The sequence below is a fragment of the Pleurodeles waltl genome, chromosome 6 (genome assembly GCF_031143425.1).
Source record: "Pleurodeles waltl isolate 20211129_DDA chromosome 6, aPleWal1.hap1.20221129, whole genome shotgun sequence".
Taxonomy (NCBI): domain Eukaryota; kingdom Metazoa; phylum Chordata; class Amphibia; order Caudata; family Salamandridae; genus Pleurodeles; species Pleurodeles waltl.
In genome coordinates this window covers 1,049,792,686-1,049,811,378 of record NC_090445.1, presented here as the reverse complement: position 1 = coordinate 1,049,811,378, position 18,693 = coordinate 1,049,792,686, and the positions used below count along the sequence as shown (strand labels likewise).

Below are 18,693 nucleotides of genomic sequence, written 5' to 3'. Positions count from 1 at the left end.
AGCTCTGGTCACCTCCCCTTGGGAGGTGCTGGTCAGGGGAGTGGTCACTCCCCTTTCCTTTGTCCAGTTTTACGCCAGAGCAGGGCTGGGGGGATCCCTGAACTGGTGTAGACTGGCTTATGCAAGGATGGCACCATCTGTGCCCTTCAAAGTATTTCCAGAGGCCAGGAAAGGCTACTCCTCTCATGCCCTTCACACCTATTTCCAAAAGGAGAGGGTGTAACACCCTCTCTCAGAGGAAATCCTTTGTTCTGCCTTCCTGGGAGTGGGCTGCCCAGGCCCCAGGGGGGCAGAAACCGGTCTGAGGGTTGGCAGCAGCGGTAGCTGCAGAGAACACCCCAGAAAGTTAGTTTGGCAGTACCTGGGCTCTATGCTGTACCCCCAATACCAAAATGGTATTGGGGTGACAATTCCATGATCTTAGACATGTTACATGGCCATGTTCGGAGTTACCATGGTGACGCTACATATAGGTATTGACCTAAACGTAGTGCACCCGTGTAATGGTGGCCCCGCACTCACAAAGTCCAGGGAAATTGTCCTGAACAATGTGGGGGCACCTTGGCTAGTGCCAGGGTGCCTCACACTAAGTAACTTTGCACCTAACCTTCACTAAGTGAGGGTTAGACATATAGGTGACTTATAAGTTACTTAAGTGCAGTGTAAAATGGCTGTGAAATAACGTGGACGTTATTTCACTCAGGCTGCAGTGGCAGTCCTGTGTAAGAATTGTCTGAGCTCCCCATGGGTAGCAAAATAAATGTTGCAGCCCATAGGGATCTCCTGGAACCCCAATACCCTGGGTACCTAGGCACCATAAACTAGGGAATTATAAGGGTGTTCCAGTGTGCCAATCAGAATTGGTAAAATTAGTCACTAGCCTACAGTGACAATTTTAAAAGCAGAGTGAGCATAAACACTGAGGTTCTGGTTAGCAGAGCCTCAGTGATACAGTTAGGCACCACACAGGGAACACATATAGGCCACAAACGTATGAGCACTGGGGTCCTGGCTAGAAGGATCCCAGTGACACATATCAAACATACTGACAACATAGGGTTTTCACTATGAGCACTGGGCCCTGGCTAGCAGGATCCCAGTGAGGCAGTAAAAACACCCTGATATTTACTCACAAACAGGCCAAACGTGGGGGTAACAAGGCTAGACAGAGGCTACCTTCCTACAGTCACTGCCTTTATCATTCACATAACCCAAGAAGGCATGATTTACAATTGGGGTTCATATGGAACTTTATTTAATCTGCTATACTTCCTTTGATGATTCATAATGAAAGTTATTAATTGTTTAAAGGATAAGCTTGGCCAAAGCAATCACCCAATGTGGCTTAACATTTATTCTTAGAACTAAGTGTTGATATTGCGGGATGGAGGATTAATGTAGAAGTCTTGCTAGTCTCGTTAGCATTGTGCATCAAACTAACACTCGGGTGCATCAAGAAAGCCTTGTTGTGTTGTTAATACCCAACTAACTAGATAGTGCATTGGCATAGGAGTTCGGCAACCCATGTATGAATTTCAATAAGTAGGCGTCATGTCTGCTCACAGTGCATCATTGGAATGATGGAAAGAAAGATAGGTTGCACCAGTATTCTGTTTTTCTTTGTACCCAGACATACACAAAACCCAGCTCACCAACCAGGTCTAAAGAAAGCCAACGTACGAGGGAAGTGAAAAATACCAAACTCTGTACTTCTCAGTTGTAATGTACCAGCAGTAACAAGCAGGTAACACTATGAACAAGTGGCAAGGTCATAAAAAAATCAAAACTGCTTTATGACCCATTTTATTCCTTTACATCTTCAAAAAGGCATATTTGCATTAATGTTTCTAACAACATTACATTAACACATGAATCAGCTATAGGTGTGAGCCCCCATGCTAGAGTGATGAACAACACATACAATAACGGAGCACTGGGCACACACTAGTGCTACCTATGCCATTACGCCCATTAGTTTTGGGCATCTCAAATTCCAGGAACAAGAAAAGGCACAAAATAAATAATGCAGCAGGCCATTAGCCTTGTTTCTGAGATTCTCATCGGTTTACACAACTGAATAGCAAAGTCTCTTTCTTGTTCTCTGAAGTGACATGTGGAGAAATCCACAGTACGAGGTGAAGAGTACATATTGTGCAGCCTACAGTATTTGAAGTCATAGCTAACTCCCTAATCCACATACTACCAATTTTTTTTATTTCAGTTTAATTTGAATCTTGGATAAAGTTGTGTGTGGACCATGCACCCCTCTTCTCTTTTTAGCTGTGCAATTTCTTGTATGTCAGAGTTACAGACACCAGTTTGTGCCATGGGGTTCTCGACACTGACCATAATCTAAAGACAAGCAAAAAATTGAGGATGGACCCATGTTTTCACAGGCTTCCTAAATTTCATGTGTCTGTGGAGAGAGGGAATGCAAGAGTTTTCAATTAATTTAAAGGCCATAACAGAACCAAAGCATTTATCCCTACCCACCACTGCTGCAGGATCATTTCTGTTGTCACATTCAAACTCTCGATACCCTGAGATACTGCCATCCTTGGAAACTCCTCACCCATATTTTGTATCATCTTCACTCTAGACAGCTCAGGAAAGAGATGAGACACATCCTTCACATTGCCCAAAATATCTCTACCAAGCAATGCACCGAACATTAAAACTGATGTGGATGCTTATGATATGTTTTAAAAGGCATTATTTGAAGAAAACACACCTTTGTTACATTTCTCCCCTAACTTTTCCAACAATTGTAATCTCTTCTGACTTTGAGCAGATTTTTGCTGAAAAATCGTAAACCTGTGTTTTTCCTACTTGTCAGTAACACTAGAAAGATCTGTTCATATGGTTGGTGCTTTTACCCAAAATAAAATCTAGAGTTAACCACTACAAGATTAAAATCTGTAACTTCTAGGTAGGCTTCTTCAGCATTTAGCACTGGCAATTTAGCTCACATAGTTAAAGCACCTGCTACTGAGAACTGAATGGAAACTGGCTACAGGACAGATATCACAAACGTTTTAGAGGGTTAATGTTGCCGCACAAGAGTACTGCATGTAACATATGGGTCATGTCTTCAAATGTTAAATGCAGAATCTGGAGGATTTTAGCATTTTTGTAAATGCCAGTTTGTAACCTTCAAGTCAGAAGTTGCTACACATTTCTGGTGATAACTAGGTGCCTCCGGCAAACATTTATATTTAATGAGGGGGGCATATGAAGGGCCAGGGCAGCACCAAATTATATGGCAGCATTAACTACATTATGCAAGAAAAGGCAAATTATGCAACATAATACAGCACATTTTTTTATATTACTACTTCAATATTTTATAAGTTTTTACACATGGCCAGGGGTGTGGAATTTATTAAAATATCTACTTGTCCAGGGGACAGGTTGCTTCTCAAATCTACTTGTCCTGTAAAAAGATCTACTTGTCCCTTTGGTGCCATGTAGTGTGGCGACAAATTATGGCAGCAATTAATAGCCTCTCTGATTATGCCAGGGCTACTACCATAGTAGGGCTTGAATACTTGGAGTTTCAATCCCTACTGTAGCAATTTCCTTATTTTGCCACCTTTCTGCAGATCTGCATACTGGGGCTGGAGGAAGCAGTAAGCAATAGTTCCAGGGCTGGAATGCCTTTGAGTCTGCAAACCTACTAACCTGCATGTTTTAAAGATTTTTACCAGCTTCTCTCTAATATTTTCCCATAATAAGAAAGGTTGGACATTTACTCCTGACAATGGCAGAATTAGAACTTCTTCCAGGGTTGGGAAGAAAGTGGCTGGAGGGAAAATGAACTTGCAAATGCTCAATAGATTTTCACATGAGCAAATCTACACATCGTATTTACCCACACTAAAATACAGTTCACAAATATTTTATAGGGGTACGACATATACCATGGGTGCACTTTTGTGACTTTCTTTAAGAATTTGGGGCCACAAGTAGGTAGGTTCAGATTTGTGACCTGCAAATTGCGAGTCGCAAATCCGAATGTAGGATGGTGTCCTTGACACCATCTGTGATTCGCAAGGGCTTCGCAAATGCCCACATCATGAATAATCATGAGGTGGGTCGCAATTTGCGACCCCCTCACGAATAGTGGCCTGCTGGAGACAGCAGACCACCATGTCTGTGACTGCTTTTCAATAAAGCATTTTTTTTTGGGTTTTTTTTGTAATGCAGCCCGTTTTCCTTAAAGGAAAACGAGATGCATAACAAAAACGAAAAATGAAACGTTTTCGTTTCATTTTTTCAGAGCAGGCAGTGGTCCGCAGGACCACTGCTTGCTCTGAATTTTTTTTTACAGTGACATTCACAATGGGAAAGGGGTCCCATGGGGATCCCTTCCCTTTTGCAAAAGTGTTAGCACCCATTTGAAATGGGTGCAAACTGCGATTGGTTTGCGCCCGCGTTCTCGGTCACAAAACAATCCTACATTGCACTGCGAGTTGCAATTAGGAAGGGAACACCCCTTACTAATTGCGAGTCGCAAACCCGTTTTGTGATTCGGTAACCAGGTTACTGAATCGCAAAACTGGGTTTGTGCATCGCAATGTGCTTTTTGCACGTCGCAAACAGCGAAAGTCGCTGTTTGCGACATGCAAAATGCTACCTACATGTGGGTCTTGGTCCCTAATTAGGTCTGGTGTTAACAAAGACATTTTGTTTTTATTAAACTTCTATTTCTCTCTCTTTCGGCTGGCTTTACTGTGAGTGATCGCATTCTGCTCTTCCACAAGGAGCATATTGCCACACAAAGTAGTTTTGTTCAGTGTCAGGAACTACAGTGGCAATCAGTGACGTAACGAAACTGGAGGGTGCCCCTTTGCAAAGAACATGGAGGAGCCCCCTCTCCAGACTCACTCAGGGCAGGTGCTGTGTCGACGGGGCCACCTGGAGGGCGGCTGCGGGGCCTTTGTTATGCCGCTGGTGGCAACGTGTGCTTTAAGAGTTCAAAAACTTTTTTGGGGGGGTTTGCCAATGTTTGTTACAATGTTGAGGGCCTGGTAGCTCCCACAACAATAAAGTGTTACAAAAGCCATGTCAAAACAAGACACGCATTGATGAAACTAAAAGACTTATAAAAATATGTCAGATCAGTTGGCTTTGTCAGTGTTTGTTTATTTTCATGCTTCCCATAATCGTGTTGAAAATGGTTACACTGATTTTTCCATTAGAAATATTTTTGGGAAATACTAGCATGTATCAACACATTTTACTAAATGACACTTCATTTGCATATAATCAGAGAGCATTCTGGGAGCATTATACTTAGCCTCTTAGCCTAAACTTTTCAAACGTGTGTGCACGTTTTTTTTTTTGTACTGGAACCAACGTCAGTAGTGAAGTGTGACCTTAAAACATTTATTTACAGCACGCACCCTAATAATGAAGGCTTTCAAATAATGAACCATAAATACAAGTTCGAACAGCATTATCTTTTGGAAACACATTACCTCAACTGCAGAGAGTTCAACTCTCTGTAAACAGGCAGCCAAAGGGTTTGTGCTGCATGGGGTTGGGCCTACTTGTCCCAAGGACAAAGTAAACATAAAAACTTGTTGCCCTTGACCCCAAACAAGATGTCCCGGGCGTCGGGCGATAGGAATTCCACATCCCTGCATGGCAATACTGTTATGGCAACCCGTTTAACAACCAAATACAGAAATAAGCAACTGAAAGATGACCAATTAACCTTTACAAAATGTCTCCCACTGCACGCAAACAAGCTGCAACGCCTATAGTAACTTTTGATTTGCTTGAGTTAGAAACACTTTTTTTTGTTAAAGTCTGCAAGATTATGCAGCAGATGATGGATTTTGTGGCAAATACATAACTATACTAAAAAAAGCAGTGGCTGCCAAATTGCATAATTCCAGTGGCCCTGGGCATTGCTAATTACCCGTGAACTGACTTGGTGGATGCCCGATTCCTTCTTTTCTTTCAAGAAAAGTTGCTCATTTGTAGTTTCAAGGTAGTGAAATCAGTTAATAAAAGCACAAAATCAGGGAAAGACACAGGTATCAATCACCCTGTGTGGGAAGGAGTCAGCAATTAACATGCTGGACTGTGGTCAAACACCAGGCGAGGAACAACACTATTTGTGTCTGGGTTGTTTACTGCGCTTATCAAGTTTACAGTGTGATGCATTTTAAATTAACTTGCGTGCCAGGCCCGGTTCTAGGAGGGGAGATCGGTGGGCCCGCCCAGTCACGGCAGAAGAGGCCATGCAGGAGGCACATATTAAGTGCTTCCTCCATGTCAATGTCAGAACATTGTGATGTTGTTTTTATTGCCTTTACTTTAATTATCATTCAGGGGCCATTAAGGAGCCTCTCAAACATTTTTTTAAAGGCCATTGTTTGTAATGTTATTTTTTTCAGCGTGTAACTAGAGAAAATAGAAAATACTGGTTTTAGTTGATTTTCCATATTTTTGTACTGGCTGAGACATTAAAATACTGGTCATTTTGGTAAAGAAAAATGCCCAGTTCGGAACCCTAGCTGGTGTCTGAGGCAAACTGCAATTGGGAGGTGTAGAGGTCGGCGTGTCAACAAATTAACATGGGGAACCGAGCCAGAGCCAAGCTAATGGCCTGGCTTGGCTTTTAGGCCAAGTGTTTGGCTTGGCTCTTAGAGCCCAGGCATGAGCCGAGCCCTGAAAACATTTGCTGTGTAAATCATACAACAAACATCACATAAAATCTGATAAAGTTTCTTCAAAATTCAAAAAAGTTTATTTTTTAATGAACTGAAGCTTTGATATTGATATGTCACATTATAGCTCTGCTCTGGGAAGTACTAAATAAAAGTTTTTAAACATTAGAGTAATTCCTGTCCCTGTCCTCACACTACTGACAGTGCTATTAGTGTACCAAGAAGCAAGAGAGTTGTCACATGGTCACTGTATGTGGCCCAGTTTATTATAAAGCAACATTATTCTGTTAAATGAAACAGAATAGGTTGTTGTATAGTTGGTTTTCCGATTCCCATATTTGAACATGCTTTCATGCATAGATATGAAGAAAAATGAGTTTTGGTGAAATAAAATATGTGACTTCACTCATGCAATTTAATTGCGGAATCTGCAGTTTATTCAGGTTTTATGGTTTCACTTTGTATTAAGCAGTCACTAAATAGCTATCTATTTGTCTCTCCTTTTTATATGAATGCTTTGTTTTTATCTCCTATGCAGTTTTTATATAGTGCAAGCTTGACCTGGAGGTATTGAAGTGCATTACATGAACACCAGTTACATTACCCAAGATCGCATTAATTTCTTTTAGGCACTGAGGATTTGCCCGTAATCCCACAGGATGCTTAACCAACTCTGAGGCTCGAACCTGGCTGGTTCAGTTCCACAGTTGGAAGATCTGGCCATAACACCACATCAGGGTGGCAGGCAGAAGATACATGAAAGGTCAGCTCATTATGGGCTCGAAGTTCCAAGAGGATCTTGAGCAGGGCCAAGCTTCAGGCTCAAGTCCTGCTTGAGCTTTCAGTGGGCCCCCATCTCTAGCTGGAAGAGTGGGGACAGAGGTCTACCTGCCAACAAAGCAACAGGTACAGTAAGACCAGGGCTCAGGCCAGTAAACAGCCTTCAGCACCTCAATTATGGTGCGTGTGTTCATGTTTATGTATTTTAATTTGTGTAAAATGTGTAAAGTAATATACTGTATGATTGGGCATACATTATACTATTCAGATAGTGGCAGTGAATGCCTCAAGGGAATCATAAATGTCCCCATTACCTAAGAATTAATGTGTAAGTCTAATGCCTAATAGAGTAGGGCTTGATTCAGAAAGGCAAACTTACACTTTTGTGTAAGTTTATTATTATTTTTGCATTCACAAATTAATAGTTTATTTTTACTACCAGTAATTTTACAACTCCGAAGAGGCTGCAATCAGGTGGCGAGCTGCACACATAAAAAGATAGGACAAAACCATATTTTTATGTGTGGAGAATCCGCCACGAGTGAGGAGTTTCTGCAGTTGTAAAATTACTATTAGTAAATTTAAACTTGTAGTTTATCAATATGAAAAAATAGTAAACTTTCACAAAAGTGTAAGTTTACCTTTGTGAATTAGGTGCTAAGTGTGTCTATTTTCTGCCAGATGCTGTGGTAAAGTAAATAACCGTATTATTGCAAGTGAGACATTGTGTTGGGCTGAAATTATTCTCACCAGTGTGACAGAGTAACAAATGTAACCATTTCATATTATGATATCTTGTTACAGCACACTGCATGTTCCCAGCTTGTCAGGACCACTGGAATTATGCAATTTTATGGCTGTGGTGTTCGGCAAAGCTATGGATTTGCCACATTTGCCACGTAATCTAACATCTGCTGCATAATCTGCAGATTTGAAAAAATGTTTCTAGCTCAAAGGGCTCAAAAGTTACTAGAAAATGCTGCAACACATGGTGCAGGGCAGTTAAAGACCTTATGCAACGGTTAAGTGGTCACCTTTCAGCTACTTATTGCTAGACTTGTGAATTAAACTTGTACTAATGAGGTGCAACCTAGGGCCAGACAGCGTTAACAAGTGTAAAAAAATAAGATAAAATAATGAAGTAATAATATCACAAAATATTGCCAGATTACACAACATATGTTGCCTTTTCTTGCTGCACAATTTAGTCAACTCTGCAGCATAATTTGGTCCTCTCCTACTGCATAAATTCAGTGGTCTTGGTTATAGTAGCACTCTTTGTCTAACAACATCTATCAACAATGGGACTGATCAAGATTCAGTTTAATACAGGGTTACCATGGGTTATGCAATGTGGCGTGATATATATACTTTGGCATCAATGCTAATTATCTAGACTTACCTCAGAACTAAATAACCCACACCTAGAACCTTCAGATCGTTGTCAACAGCAAACTCAGCATCACAGCCCAATCATTTCTTCTGCTTCCACATACTGTAGATGCTGAGGAAGATTTTCATATAACTCCCACTCAACACCTGGAAAATCATCACCCACACTCTTGCCACTAGCAAGCTAGACTATGAGAATACCCTCTGTGCCGGGATCAACAAGCATCTCGTTAGGATTCTGCAGAACATCCACAACCTGGCAGCCAGAATCATTCTCAACCTCCCACAACACTCGCACATCTCGCCTCACCTCAAGGAGCTACACTGGCTACCCATACGCAAGTGAACACATTTCAAACTCCTCCCCAAACTTTCAAGGCACTCTGGCCCAGGATGCTGAACCGATTCCGCCAGACTCAACAATATCATCTGCTTTCACAAACCTTCCAGGCACCTCAGCTCAGTAGTACTCCTATTTGCACACATCACACACATAAGGAAGAACCAGCTGTGTCTTCTCCTACATCGCTCCAAAAGCGTGTAACAATCTGCTGCTACACATAAGAGCCTCTCTCCTCACTTCTTGAATTCCACATGAAGCTGGAGACCTGGCTTTTCAAGCAGCCACATTAGACACTAGGCTTAGCTAGTCTCACACCAACTCAGTGCCAGGATACCCTCCTACATGAGAATGCGCTTTACACATCAACATGACATGACCCAAGAGAAGCGAATGCACTTTATGAGCATTCTGTTCAGACTACTACAAAATCCAACCATGGCTGGAGTATTCTATTGGTATGAATGATTGCTTTTGTTTCCCACGTTGTGTGCCTATTTGACTCTGTGCCCGCATCTCTAATATGGGGCGGGCTCAGAGGGATAATGAGTCCCTCATTTGCATGGGGTCACACCCCATGCAAATGAGGGAACGCCCTTTGAATATAGCTCTGGCTATACATGTGAGCCAGAGCTATCAGTATTACAGAACGGGCTGCATAAGCATCTGAGGCCCCTTCTGTAACTGGGGCACTCAGTGTTATATGGCCCCAGAAGGTTACCTTTGACTGCAATTACCTGTTTTACACTTACTTGTCAGGCATGAAAATTGCTCTTAGTTGTCAACAATACTGCTTTTGTTTTTTTTCACGTTTGGATGTTTTTATCAATCAAAGTAAACCGCAATTACATGAAAATACACAGTTATAAAGTTCACAGTGTGCAAAGAAATAGATTTTGGGCAAATTGCAAGGAGTAAATAGCCAGTCTTCCTAGGGCGAAATGTCAAGGCTTCGGTGTGGTAAGAGGAACCTCCTTAAGCTTGAACTACTATTACTATCTGCTTGGAATCCTGTTGCTTGTGTTGAAGTCTGGCCTGCTGGAAATTATAACTTTCTATATAAACATCAGATCATTCTCTAATATAACTCTTTACATGCACTGTATACCTGTTTGGAAGAATGATGTAAATCTAGGGCTTGTAGGCTACCTCCAGAATTGACAAAAATTGGGCCCACATTGGCTCACCCGACGTACCCTTGGACCATCTAGATGAAAATTCCTGGAACCGGGCCTGTTGCTTGCACTAAAGAAGACATTCAAGCTGCAGTTTTTTTATTTTTTTATTTGAATTAATCAGCAAATAGTCTCTCTTAGAGTTTGGAACGAAGTGTGCACTCTTAGTGACACATTGGGCGCAAGGAGAAAGTGCATACGCGCGTGCAGTCCACAGGGAGCACAGCTACCAAGGTATGTCTGCATGTATGTATTAAAGTGCGTGATTTTTGTCTAGCGTGAGTCTGATTGTGTCCTTGCCAGGAGTGCGCCAAGAGCCACCAGACATGGTAATCTTGTCAGCCTGATAGGTGGTGTTGCTGGTTGGAAATGATGCAGTTAGTTTTGAAGATGGAAAATGGCCTGGCAAGGGAAGTCCGTTGAGTTCCATAAGGATAGTGGTGACGTGCTCTTATTCTTTAGGCCCTGGATGAAGCATGCTGCAGTGTGAACGGGATGGTGACAGAGTGGTGTCTGGGAAGCAAAGCAACAGGCATTTCCCACCATCTAGATGGGAGAATATGAGTGTCTGAATAGTAGTTTCAAGTCACTTTCTGAGAGGCGACGTTTCACTTTCTTCAGCAGAGAGAGCTGGCACCAAGCGGTCTTAAGTTTTCTTGACAATGTGTTCCTTAAGGGAGAGGTTTATGTCCACTGTGAATCCAAGTGACATGGCATTCGGTGAAAGTCGGGGGTTCAAAGCCATCAAGATTCTCTAATGAGCAGAATAAATGGAATTTTTGATTGTATGCTGTTGCACAAGTCTTCCTGAGGTATGCCCTGAGAAAAATCAGATCTAATACACTGTGCCACAGATACCATTTGTGGTTAATCAAAGACAGCATGGGAAGAAGCCAGCCTGCATATCTGATTCCCTGTCTGAGAAGCAGATGACAACCTAATGTCCTTGTCTGTGCAGCATTCCCAGAAATACATTTATTTCACATACAAAATGTCTAAACCAAAAATCTTCCTGTTTGTTTCCATAGAACATCTCAGTAGTTGATCTGCACCTGTTGACCACATAACCTTGGAAGGACGATTGCCATGGACAGACATGGGATTCCTAGTTCTAGTATGTTTATATGTGTTCACTGCGCCTGGAGAAATTAGAAGACTGAATGCCAACTTCACTAACTATCACCCTGTTCTAGAAGGACAATTACTGTCACCTTTCTGACTGGGCTGCCTCGCTTGGATTGTGTGATGTGTGGCAGATATGGCACCCGAAACAATCGCAAATCACACACACCTCTGCAGCACATCACACTCATTCATGCATATATTTGATGTTTACGCCAACACTGGATTGCCGATGCATCACCCAGATCCAAATTCTACTGAAAGGCCTTTCTGATCATGCCGCCATCCTCCTCTTACTCGGCTCCCCAAGGGATGCCTTGTGCCCAATATGGCGTCCTAATGCATGGTACTTGCAGGACAAAACATAAGCTCACGCCCTGGGTGTGGAACTCCACAAGTATTTTAACAGCAATGAGGGCTCAGTTTCTTCTGCCGGCACACTCAAGGCTGCCAGTAAGGTGACCCTTGGAAGATTTGCTAAAAGTTATCTTCGTGCGTGCAAACAAACATGCTTGCTTCAAATCACCCAGTTAGAGGTTTGTGCCTTTTGTCTGGAAACCAGTATCACTGAGTACCCAGACGAGGACACAACCTGTAAACTTGACCTCCTAAGAGATGAATTACACTGCCAATCTTTTGAGGCGGGTAAGCATTTATGGCAAGCCACCACGGCCAAGATATATGGCTGGAAAAATAAGAATAGTAAACTGTTGTACTGGCCCATTTCCCACCACCAAACTACCAGGATTGTACCTGAAATGGTTGACAAGTGCAACAAAATACATGCACTACAAGAAGTAGCACAGACTTTGGGTCACTATCACCTCAAACCATACGCGGCCCAACATAGGGAGGATGCAGACTACTCCATGCAATTCCTCACAGTCTCATCTCCCCCCAGACTGTCCCAGACAGAGGCTCAGATATTGGATGGACCTCCTACAGACACAGAAATAGCCCCAGCTCTGTACACGATTACCTCTAGGAAGACCTCCATTCCCTATGGTTTTCCAACTGACTACTACACCACCTTCAGAGAAATTCTAGTTCCTAGACTATTGGCCCTCTACAAGGAGGTGAAACAGGATGGCACCTTCCCACCTGAACTAGACACATTGAAAGTTAGGGTGATACCAAAAAACACAACCTCCCTCTACCTTTTGCAGAGCTTACAGTGATATATCTCTTATTAGCTGCAAGGTTAAAATATCTGCCACCATATTAGCCTCACGGCTTAAACATGTCCTTCCCACCCTGATCAATCCAGCTTTACGCCAACACGAAGTAAAAGGCACTGCATCCGACGCCTTCATGTGGCCCTGACCCACAGACATCGCCTCACTGCTGACCTAGCACTACTTTTCCTCAATTTTGAGAAGGCGTTTGATATGGTGGACTGGGGCTATTTGAGCCCTGTTTTGACATGCTGGGACCCTGTTTTTGCAAACTTGTCGAGGCCCTTTATTCCAATGCTTCAGCGTGGGTACAAATTAATGGGACCCTATCAGAAGGGCAACCAAGCAGTGGTGGGGTGCCCTTTGTGCCGGCGATCAAGCCATTAGCTCATCTGATCCCTAACAACATTCAGATCCAAGGTTGGAACTGGGAGGAGGGAAGGGAAGATCACATTGCTTTATATGCAGACAAAGTACTCCTCTGGTTGGCCACCACTTACTGCTGTCCCTCATGGGTTTCTCCCGAACCCTATCTATGTTATATGGTTCACTGATCCCTCAAGAAATCAACCCATCAGCTGAATAGTCCTGTCAACCTGGAGAGCTGTCTTGCAATGAATTCAACGGATTAACAAACACACACCAACAAACTCCTCCCTGGAACAGCACTTGGCTTAGTAAATCCCCCAAATTACAGGGCTTTGAGAAATGGGACCTCATGAGACTGTCACAACTAGGAGATGTTTGGTGACGGACGTATATGAGGTTGTTTCAAAACCTTCAACATGGCTATGCACTCACAGCTACACAATTTTATAAATATCTGCAATTACATCATGCCCTTCACATCCAAGTCTCCCACACTGACCCCCTTCCACGATTCAGCACCCCTGGAAGCCAAACTCCTCATGGGGGCAATAGGCAGAAGTAAGATATTTCAAACTTACCTAACACTATTCATACATACCCCAAGTGATTTAGGCCACCTCAGAACCCACTGGGAGGTCAGGATAGGTCCCTTTGAAGATGATGATTGGAGGGATGCTTTATTGGGATCAAGGACCTTTACTATCTCTTCCCATTTGCAACTGATTCTGTCTTATTACCTACATGGTGCTTACCTCTCCCCGCTGAGACTCCACCAAATGTCTCTCCTCTCGGAGCCGGATTCACCCCATTGTGACGCTACTCTGGACGATTTTTACCATATGGTTTGGGTAGGTCCTCAGATTTGAAAAGCGAAACATTGCTGCCTATTGAAAGACCCATGCACCTCCCACTCTCTCACAATGGCGACATGGAGTTGACTGGTGTGCCCAGCAGGAGAAATTGGTCTATGAGGCCAGGGGTTGCCCCGTAAACATATTTGAGTGTGGGGGAAATGGTTGGGGCAAGTTCCAGAAGGCTACATCTTCTAAGAGAGGGGGTGGACTATCTGATTCTGTCATATGTGTTATCCAATGACTATATTATATATTCTTGTGAATAATAGTAACAGCTGTGTGCTAACTGCAGCCTGTATAGTACTCTGTTTCCATGATGAAAACTTAATATAAGTTTATAATTAAAAAAAAATAAAAAAGAAAAAAATGGGCTCGCCTCCAAAGGATAGTAGCTTATTTACACTGCTGCCATGTTGCCACAGACAATTGCTATGTCAGCTGTTCACTGCTATGATAACCAATTAAAAAGGTGACAACGGTGCCCAACTAATGTAAACATCCCATTTGGGGAACTGGTAGACTGGGTAAGGCTATGACGGAACATTTATTATGCAATTCAAATATGTTGTCATTGGTCATCATTTTTATTTCTCCATTATCACATTCATGGTGTCAATAGTGCTCTAGAGCTTTAGCTGAATCTCAAATGTGTATCATCTCTTTAAGAGTTGAATGTCTATAATTTTAAGGTACCTAGGTACCTTCCTAGAAGAGGTGCAAATTGATAGCTGTTTAATTTAGATAAACCTGCCACATAATTTGGCCCTCCACTGCCACGGGGCATACATATAAGTGGTTGCTTTTCAGCATAGATAGGTGAAAAAGCTTATCTTGATCGTTCCAGTGATTATTTTGAACGTTATTCTCCTAAATGCTCTTCATTTCAGTCAGTGATCGGAACACTTCACATACTTAGGAGGTCAACAATTAATAAAGGTTTTCAAACCGATCACAGGCATGCCAGTCGTATTCCACATGTACATCTTTTGGTACTTTGGCACTGTTAAAACACTTTTATTTCAAAATGTTTTCTGTAAAATATTTCAAGATCGTTCACAAACATTTTTCGTGTACTGTCTGATGCACATACAAAAAATTCCATCTTTCTGCAACTTTTCTATAAACAATGGGTAATATGGTCTTCGTTTAAATGGACGAACGTTTTTTTTCTTTAATTTCATTCTCTTGGCCTTGGATTGCACAAACTATGTTTTTTAACACAACATCGAGGAACGTGAGTCAATGCATCTATTTAATTCCGTACTTATATCATTCAAGCATACACAGTTTTAGGACTTGTATATTTTTTCTGTTACTCTGTCAGAGATTTTGCTTTGTGTTTATTTTCAATTTCAGAAGTCACAATTTCAGAGCATTCTTTCACAACAAATTAATTGGAGATTTTTTTGTATCTTTCAAATCACGGTTTTAGTTTAAGTTGCGAGTCAATACAGCAATTGCCCCATCCTAATTTTGTATGCTGTTTTTCAATATTTTAAAGAGTCAGTTATAAAATTATCACTTTTTTAAACTACCAACGTTTGTCCCAATTTAGCTTTCAAAATGGAGTGAATGAAATCACTAAAATATATAAAATACCTAATTTGGTATTTTTCCTAACTATATCAAACCTTAAAGGCATGCTCATTTTGCTTATTCTGTTTTAAATATTTTTTGTAATGAACTAATTATACATATACTAAAATAAGTTATATTGATTTTTTTCATCTGGACAGGAAAAAAATCAGGTTAAAAAATATTGGTTAAAAAAAAGAACAGGTTATTAAAGCCTATAAATGTTAATCAGATAGATAAAAACAATGTGTTTTTCTAAAATGTTCATTTTTTGTATAAACATTTGGACATTTGCTAATAAACGCAAGAAGGCCCTTTATTTCACTTCTTGATGTTGAGGCTCACCTCAACTATATATTTTTAGGATTTCTTTCTTGACGGTTGTTAAATTTGTTGATCAAGAACTATGTTTTCTTCTAAATTATTTGATGAAAAAAACATTACAGTTTAATAGAGTCAAATCATGGCTAGCTAGCAGTTTGTGTATGGAGCACCTTCAGGACAAATGCAGCTCTAAAAGATGAGTAGCGGTGAGCATTCTGAATAATCAAAATTAAGTATGGTAGAGGGGAAATAAACTGTGACTGGAATGGGAATTTTTTTTTTTTCCAGAGAAGACTAGTATGTAAAATGAAAAGCATACCATTCCATAAGTGAGAGCTCTGATATTTATCACATAACTGGCCAAGCTGTCCATGAAGCTTACTCAATGGCTTGTTTAGAACATGTTCACGGAGTTCTACTACAATTTATGGTTTCTGGTTGTCTTTACTTACAATCTTTCATTTTTTTACGTCCTGTGATGCATGGAATGTATACGATGGATCTAGTGCATTCAACTGCCTCACTTGTAAGTGTTATTTGACTAACTCTTGATAATGATACAAGAGTGGCCCCCATATCATTGTTTAAGTCTCTGTTACAGACAATTTTAGCTGCCTGTTTATTAGACCTATTGTTTCCGAAATATGATATATACATAGATTGGGCTTTGGCTCCTACTCTTGCTCAAGACTGGATGGCTTTGTTGTCTATCTAACTTCCCTACTCATAAATCGATTACCTTCCTTCCTATTCTTGTGTTTGCCCCCTTCCCAACCAGCTACTGCCATAAAATCTTCTTGTCTCATGCTGTGCTCATTAGAACTGTTATTAGTTCTTCACTAGCATGAAAGGCATAGGCGTCTGAAGGAGCTGCGGATAGGAGTTCAGGTTGATGGGGGGTGTTGACATGGCTGGGTTTTCATATTATTTGAAATGCACACGGATTAAAGAAATAAATATGGTTTAACAGCAGCAATTTAAGGGGCTGCAAATTACTAAAATGCTAGCATCAAACAAAAGGCTTCGTAAATTCACCCGTGAATGAAAGACCCAAACAAATCTGGACGAATGAACATTACTGATTTCGAACAAGAGATCATTACAGCTTGCAATACTTTGAAACAGGCCTAAATAAGAAAATACCTCTTTGAACAGCTTCTAGTTAAACATAAAATCCCACAAAGTTCACGTTGTCCTACAAAAAATTAAAAAGTGTGTTGTCTTTCTGTGACATTTGAATTCGATTTCCCTCTCGTGAATTAATAGCCTTTGTAATGTTTGTATTCCACATCAGCATTATTTGTCACTCAGCAATATAAATCCCAAATAAATATTTATAAGGCACTAAGATTGCAGGGTAGTGCCATGTCTGAGTTTCACATAACTGTTCCTTGTGTTACATTTTTAATGTTTCTTTCAATGGGGTCTGATGCCACCAGTTAGTGACATCAGAGCCATCTTCCTGACGTTTTACATCACAAACTGCACTTCTCAGTATTAATTCCTATCTCGAAATGTTGTTAATATTTTATTACCTGCAAGCACACAGAGGCTGTTTGTGCTTTCAGAAAAACATTTTGCTCTCTGTATAAACTTGAGTTGCATTTCCTATGCAATCGCTTTCCTCAGGTTAGTTTCCCTGAAATGTGTAAGCTGCACGTCACTGAAATGAAAGGAAAACGGCGGGGTCATACCCGTGTTCACAGGGCCACTCCCTTTTACACACACATGGATCGGTTGGCTAGCTACATACATAAGCAGTGCAACGGGTCTGAGGATTTAAGCACTTAGCAGGATTTTTCCACAGTCCTGAAAATCCTCTCTTAGTTAAAGAAACTCTGGATCTCATTCACAATTTATTTATTTATATATTTATATATATATATATATATATATATATATATATATATATATATATATATAGAGAGAGAGAGAGAGAGAGAGAGAGATAGAGATAGATAGATAGATAGATAGATAGATAGATAGATAGATAGATACACAACTATGTGTGACCCTACACTATTCTGCTACTCGCTACATCTGAGTACAGATTTACGCTTAGCTGTAGATGTATAAGTCACCATGTGAAATCAAGGGGTGGAGCATCCTCTATGAGGATTTAAAAGTGTAAATTTACTACTAGTAACTCTAGACATGTAGGTGGAGATCACCACTTCTGTGGTAGATATCTCCCAATAGTAAAGTACAGAAAATGATTCACGTTTTTCCTACTTGAAAAATACAAAAACGTTTTAATGTATAACATAAATGTAAATTAGTTTAATATATTGCCTTGAACTAATAAACTGACTACACATCAGTCATTATATCAAATAAATATTAATTTAAATACATTCAATTAAATTCTACACTTTTAAAACAATTTGACAAATATTCTCACCCTCACTACCATTTTTACTTGATACACAGTAAATTGTTAAAATTTACTTGTTCAATGAATGTATTTTTTTGTTAAGTTTAAAATGTAATTTATTTTATAATTAAGCTTATAAGTAAATATTCTCTGCCTCCATTGCTTACTACTGGACTATGTTGAAATATACCCATGAGTGGCCATGGGTAGTGCTTGAAATTCTACGAGGCTCAGCTGGACTGCATGTGCACCCTTTTTGACACTTGAAGAGATGTAGTAACTTTAGAAGTGTAGTGTGGGAATAGCAAAGGTCTAACTCTTTTGTGGGTGTATTTATCTTTAGCATGTCTCTCCCTAAAGCCCTACATTTCCTTAAACCCTTCTGTTAAGTACTCCCAATTTTCCAACCACTCCACCTTGTGCTTCCTGCATTTAATATAAAACACAACATATGTGTTCAGAGACTCCAGCCACCTTGGTAGAGATCTCTACACAGAAATAATAGGAAAGGTGTAGATCTCTGGTCATAGGTT

At 40.8% G+C, this 18,693-nt stretch overlaps 1 protein-coding gene across 18 annotated transcripts in view; it reads right to left on the bottom strand.

The window, feature by feature from the left end:
- KCNAB2 (potassium voltage-gated channel subfamily A regulatory beta subunit 2) overlaps positions 1-18,693 on the bottom strand; it is a 961,933-nt gene that overhangs the window by 774,245 nt on the left and 168,995 nt on the right. Inside the window, exon 1 of one of the 18 annotated variants that reach the window (XM_069239994.1) lies at positions 17,322-17,347. The exons of 15 other annotated variants lie outside the window; for them this stretch is intronic. The gene's annotated coding sequence lies outside the window, so the exon portion shown is untranslated. Of the gene's footprint in view, positions 1-17,321; positions 17,348-18,693 lie in introns of those variants that run through there. 2 more of the 18 variants (XM_069239984.1, XM_069239989.1) reach the window with 2 other exon arrangements.